The sequence below is a fragment of the Sciurus vulgaris genome (assembly GCF_902686455.1).
Source record: "Sciurus vulgaris genome assembly, contig: HiC_scaffold_442_arrow_ctg1, whole genome shotgun sequence".
NCBI lineage: Eukaryota > Metazoa > Chordata > Mammalia > Rodentia > Sciuridae > Sciurus > Sciurus vulgaris.
In genome coordinates, this window is record NW_027632595.1 from 3,125,681 (window position 1) to 3,131,729 (window position 6,049).

The 6,049-nt window shown below is 38.1% G+C and overlaps 1 pseudogene across 1 annotated transcript; it reads right to left on the minus strand.

Moving 5' to 3' along the window:
- Positions 1-337: 337 nt before the first annotated feature.
- LOC306652679 lies at positions 338-5,738 on the minus strand (annotated as a pseudogene). The gene is made up of 3 exons: positions 5,530-5,738; positions 4,562-4,697; positions 338-1,245 (listed from the first exon to the last, which is right to left on the minus strand). The product of its transcript is annotated as an uncharacterized misc_RNA (transcript).
- Between the last annotated feature and the right edge of the window lie 311 nt (positions 5,739-6,049).

Sequence of the window (6,049 nt, forward strand, 5' to 3'; positions counted from 1 at the left end):
ATGACTACAGGAAAAAGCTGTTACCAATAATCACATGGGGAGAAATACTTCAAAAATGCTCTTTAAAATTGACCCAGTGCAAACAAATTCAAATTATAAGGGATATGATAAGATCTGAGTCTTATCTTCAGAAAAGTAAAAAATAAAATCTGAAACATTCATTCATTAAGAAATGACAAAGCGAATTACATTTTGATCAGTGAAAAATAATACATATGGATATTATAAAACATTTTTAACCAGTATTACAATTACTATATTTGTAAATGTTCATTCAAGTACTAATAATGTTCAATAAACATTCAAATTTTCATTAAAAATAACACTAAATGTAGACAGCTGGACAATGATTCTTTTGATGTAATATGTCAACAGGAGGCAAATGACCCTTAAAATACTGTTGTTGGTTTTGTTTTGTTTTGCCTGTAAATGACTTTTTCACAGTCTGTATTTTTTGTCTGCAAGGACCCAAGAAACATCTCACAACAGCTAATTAGGAAGTCATTTCTATAAAATGACTCAATATTACAGAAACAAATATTCTAAAACACTCAAAAAATTAACTCAAAAAATAATAGGGCAAAATTGATTTTCTTTGGCAAGAAATTCCTTACCAAATGTTGGTTCACTGTTGTATGGAACCTATCAAAATACTTTGGTATTTACCAAAGAGCTATTTAAGAAGCTGAAAAGATTTCATAACTGTTACCATGATAACAACAAAGAGCTTATGTCAAATTTGTGCTGAAATCAACATGATTTGCTTGATTACTGTTATCAATAAGTCTTCCTTCAAAAAGCTCCCTCCTAATTTTGGCCTGAGTCTCAGGTTTTAATAAAAGTTCCTTTTTCTGTTTCACCTTGGCCTTCAGACCCATCCTTTCTCGATGTAACACTTCATTATTTAAATCTTGGATTCCAATAGGTTTCTTGCCAATCACAATTGAAGACTCACAATGATAATAACCATCACTTTGTTTCTTCTTCAGCATGGAGCAAAGATCGATGCGAGAGAATGTTTCTTCTCCAAACCTGTGGCTGATAAATTTTTCATACAATTCAGGGTCTATCTTTTTCACTCCCTGCTATCTCCAAAAGTGGGTTTATGTGATCTCTTTCTGCCAACTTCACAAAGTCAACCTGATTTCCAAAAGTGTCAATCCCTTGAAAGGGCAAAGTCAAATGTTTGCCTTGGAGGATTTCTTCTATGAGTGGCTTTAAGTCCAAAAGTGCATCAATACCATTTCATAATCATCTTTAATATCTATAGTAGCAAATGGCATGTTTATCAGACAATCCACAATACTGGCTTCAAACTCCTCTGACATTTTTTTGTTGTTGTTGTTGAAGTATTTTCACACTCATTGGAATTTATTCCTCCTGGTACGTTGGTGGTCATCTGTAATCCAAGCTGTTTGGGAGGTTGAAGCAGGAGGATCACAAGTTTGAGGCCACCGTGGACAACTTAGCAAGACCCTTTAATCCCAGTGACTAGGGAAGCTGGGGCAGGAAGATCACAAGTTTGAGGCCGACTTCAGCATCTTGGTGAGACCCTGGAGAATCTCTGATAGAATATTCTTTGGAAGAGGAAGAAGTGAGAGTCCAATATCCTCAGATGATCGAAGCAGCCATCAAGATCCCATCCAAGAAGAACTGAGGTTGCATCTGTCGTAAAATCATGTTTAAAGAGAAGGTAAAGATCAGCTTCAGAACTAGAACACTTTAACTAAGATTTGTGAAGCTCCTCATCTTACCTGATGAGTTTCTTCCTCCCACCTTGTTATGTATCAGAATGACTTCAAAATAAGTCAGACTTCAGCTCATTTAAAGTTATATTCAAAAGACTGTTTTTTATTGTAGAATTACTGTTATCTCAAACAGGGAATATAATACATTACTCACTAAAATTCAAGATACCTATTAGATGAACTATATATACTTTTAATGTTGTTAATTCAACTTTGTATTTTTCTTGTAAACTCTACAATTGCTGCCTGATTAATGTTTTCAAGAAATGCTGCTTAAAGAACAAAGAAAATAAATTAGAGATAATAATCCATCATGTATACGCAGATAATATGGACCCCCAATTAAGTAAAAGGGGGTAAATGGCTGTAAAGTCATAAACATTGATGTTAAGGCTCATTACTCTTACTTTATGACTGGTGAGACTGGCTTGCTTGATGTTTAAGCTCAAACTCAGAGATTGACATTAAAATACAGGTGCCAAGAAAACCAATATTTGACTTTTGCCCTCTGAGTCAGCCTAAATCCAGGGAAGGGGAGAACATCTCTAATAAGCTTTGTAACTCTGGGTCACATGACCTCCCAATCAGGGAGATTAATGAGACCACTAGAGGATGAAAAGCCAATCAGTTCACCTGCTGCAAAGAGGAGGATCATTGAAAAAGGGAGACATCCCTGATGCTTCCAAAGGAAGCCACTCATCAAGGAGATTCTACCTAGCAAATGGAACTAAAGTAATTAATAAGCTGCTTTCAAGTTCTCCATGAGTATCCCCTGTGGGAACTCAGCTGACCCTTAACAGCAGATAGGAACAAAGTCTGTTTGACCAGCTTTATCTTGAACACCTAACAAAATAGTTAAAACCAAACATAACCATTCCTGGACATTTAAAAGAAGAAACAATAGTCAAATGTAACTTAAGATGTATATTTGTGTTAAACCAAAGAATAAATAAGACTGGAGATGACAAAAGAGATTCTTAGGCAGGCAGAAGTGCCTGATAACCATCAAGAGAAACTGCAAGGGTCAGAAATTTTTGGTTGTTTTAAGGCCTACAGGTCTTTCTAAACAGGACCAAGCCTGCTAAATTGCCTAGAGAAATTCCTAAAAGATCATGTACACAAGTTTACCAACCAGTCAATTGACAGCTTCTCCTTCAAGATTACCAATCCCTGACACACAAAACTGATACATACAATTTACTATTGACAGTTCTGACTCCAAAAAGCTATCCTTCCACCTAAAGACCTCACTAATTTCCTTCTTACAGGAATCAGACACTTCACCCCTCACTGGCAGGAAGAAGCTACAGAAGAAAGACAATTGTCCCACCCCTGGTATCTATAAAAACAAAAAGGGATGAATATTGGCATCAGATCTGCCATTTTGCTGCCATCATTATTCTGCCCCTCTACACCATTTTACAACCTAGATTGTTAGCCCAAAAACTTTCTAGTCAGTCATTGGTTCAGATTGTTAGCTCTCAAAATTTCTCATCACTCATTGTCAGATGGTTATTATCCTATGAAATTCCACTACCTAAGAATGGCTCCTCTGCCATTCTCTCTCTCACCCTTGTGGTCAGGCACTCTGCCTGTCCACTTAGTAAAGCATCTTGTGTGAGTTCCTACATCAAGAGTGGTTTCTAAGTGCTTTCAGGTGGGATGCTTACAGATGCATTAGCCCTTATAATACACAACAAACTGAATGAATCACAAAAGAATAAGAACATTTTTTAAATCAGCAAAGGTTCCATAGTGTATTTCTGTTGTAAAACATTCTTGAAATGATAAATTTATAAAAATAGAAAAGACTTAGTGGTAACCATGAGTAGTATGGAGGGCAGCAGGAGAAAAGAGGTATGGCTCAGAGGTCAGCATGAGGGATATTTGAGAAGGAAATGGTCTATACCTGAGCTATATCATCTTTAATGTCACAGTGTAAACCCTGGAGGGGTTCTATATAAATTTAGCAGATGATGTCTTTCTTTATCTCAACAAAACTCCGTATAAATCTATAATTGTTTAAGAATAAAATTACCTTACTTTAATAAATAAAACTTTAAATGATTGAACCATAGTGAACTGATATACAAGTGATTATCATTCTAAAATTATCCAAATTTTCATTAGAAGCCTGGTAAAACAAACATAGAAAATGTAAATATATAAAAAAAAAATCACAAGAAGTACTTTCTAGATAGTTTGTAAAAATGTCTTCCAGGAACAAAACTGGTTGTACATCCATGATATTCTCAGTAAACATTGTTTTCCTCAATTGTACACTTCAATACTACTTCACAGTGCACAATGCTCACATAAAAATACATGCACACTTATTTTCTATAAATTAATAAATTTGAAATCATGTGTTCCTTTAGAAGATCAGGAGGAAAACAATAAAATATACTTGCAAATATTTAACCCTTAATATTTTAATGGAGCTTGTAATGATACAGGAAAATATGAAAAAAGTGTTCCTTTAATTATGGTGAATCCAAGAATAACTGAATTATTCAATCCACACATTATATTTTATAAAATGATTCAACTATTTTCTCCCAGACTAAATTATTAAGCAAAAATCACAGATACATGAAATAAACCTTTTATAAGTAATGAAAGAGTTAACTAGAAGTAGAGCAATTTATTTTCATGCAGTAAAACATGAAAGGATGCATTTATGAAGGCCTGAGGGAGGAAAATGACTCCAAAATGTAAGATAAACATTAATTTAAAAGTTATGTTGTCAAGCTATCTGACCATAATTGAGTTCAGACCTTTAAAATGTTATCAAACAGAAGTCACTGACTCACCTGAATCACCTTCACCTGACATAGAACAGAGCCAATGTTGGCAACTTCCATTAAACCCAGAGTAAGCAGTTTCTTAGTGTGGCGGTATTTCAGGATACAGGTAATGAATATACTACAGTTAAGTTTTCTAAAGCAGCTAGCAGCAAAACAAGTTCACTTATACGCTTCCAAGACCCCATTAAATAGCAGTATTAACATTTTTAAAGAGCAAACTTCTGGGAAAGAAGATGCTACCTCGCGGGTTTGGTAAAGTTTAGGTGGGAAATTCAGATTTAAGTTGGAAAGCTCTTGCACAAGAGATTGCATCTCTATTTTCAAAAGGTCATTTGAAATCAGCAGATCCTCCTTCCATATTTTAGAGCTCACCTCTCTGTTTTCTAAATAGAAGTCAACAGAGGGAGAAACAGTGGACTGGCAAAACTACAGACACTGAAAGTTTTGCTCCAGGTATTACACAACACCCACTTGGGATAGGGAACAAGGCATTGGGGGACATAGAGGACAGAGCCCAGTGGAGACGACTGAAAGGGTAGGTTGCTGTGACTGGCACTTAACATTTGAAGTTCACCGAATGTCAGTCATCCTTAGATAACAAGTCTGCGGTGCTGAGACTCAGACACTAATAAATCCACCATTAATCAGAGTAATGGGTCGGGTCTCCAATGTTCTTTGAAGGAGCAGAGGGTGGGGTCATAGCTTTAAAGGTTTTTCATGACTTTGCTTAAGGAAAAAAAAGCAGCAACATGACACACACTCACTAGCTCAGTTTTCCTCTTGTGGATGCCTCAAGTATTAAAGGCATACCGTATTAACCAACCCACTACCTCCAGACCTAGTGATGCTCCATCCTGAACCAGTGACTCTGAGGAAAAGGTGAGAACACAGAAGCTCATGCTCGCCAAGTTCTTGATGTTGCACCCTGGAGAACACCATGGATGGGGAGTCCACCCAGCCTACACCCACCCTACACCACTAGGATGATGCCCTGGCCTCGGACCCCCACCCCCCTCCACCATGCCTGGCCCACAAACAGGCCCAAGCCCCCTGGTGGCGACAGTGTCAAGCACACATCAACTTTCCGAGGGCTCCCAGAACAATAGCAGTTGAAGCGCCAGCAGCGCCCAACATCCACCACTGGCAGGGCTGAATTTGGCTGCCCACCACCTCGCACCAGCATCCCAGGTGTTGGAGCCAGGTTGCAGCTGGGTCCCCAAAGCCTTCCCAGCCTGCTAGCTCAGGGTACACTGTGCTGTAATAAACCACAGAGGACCCTGTGCCTGGCGCTGGAATGAGCAGGGATGCAGTGGCTTTCCTGCAGGAGATTGTGTTGCCTGGCCACTCCTGGTGGCCACCACCAACCCGCCCCTGCCCTGACCACACTAAAAATAAAGAGCACTGGCTCACTGTCACCTCTCCCTGGGCAGCAGTCACCACTCCCCATTCAAGGTCCCTTCACACATACATGCCACTTGTGCCAAAGCAGATGGC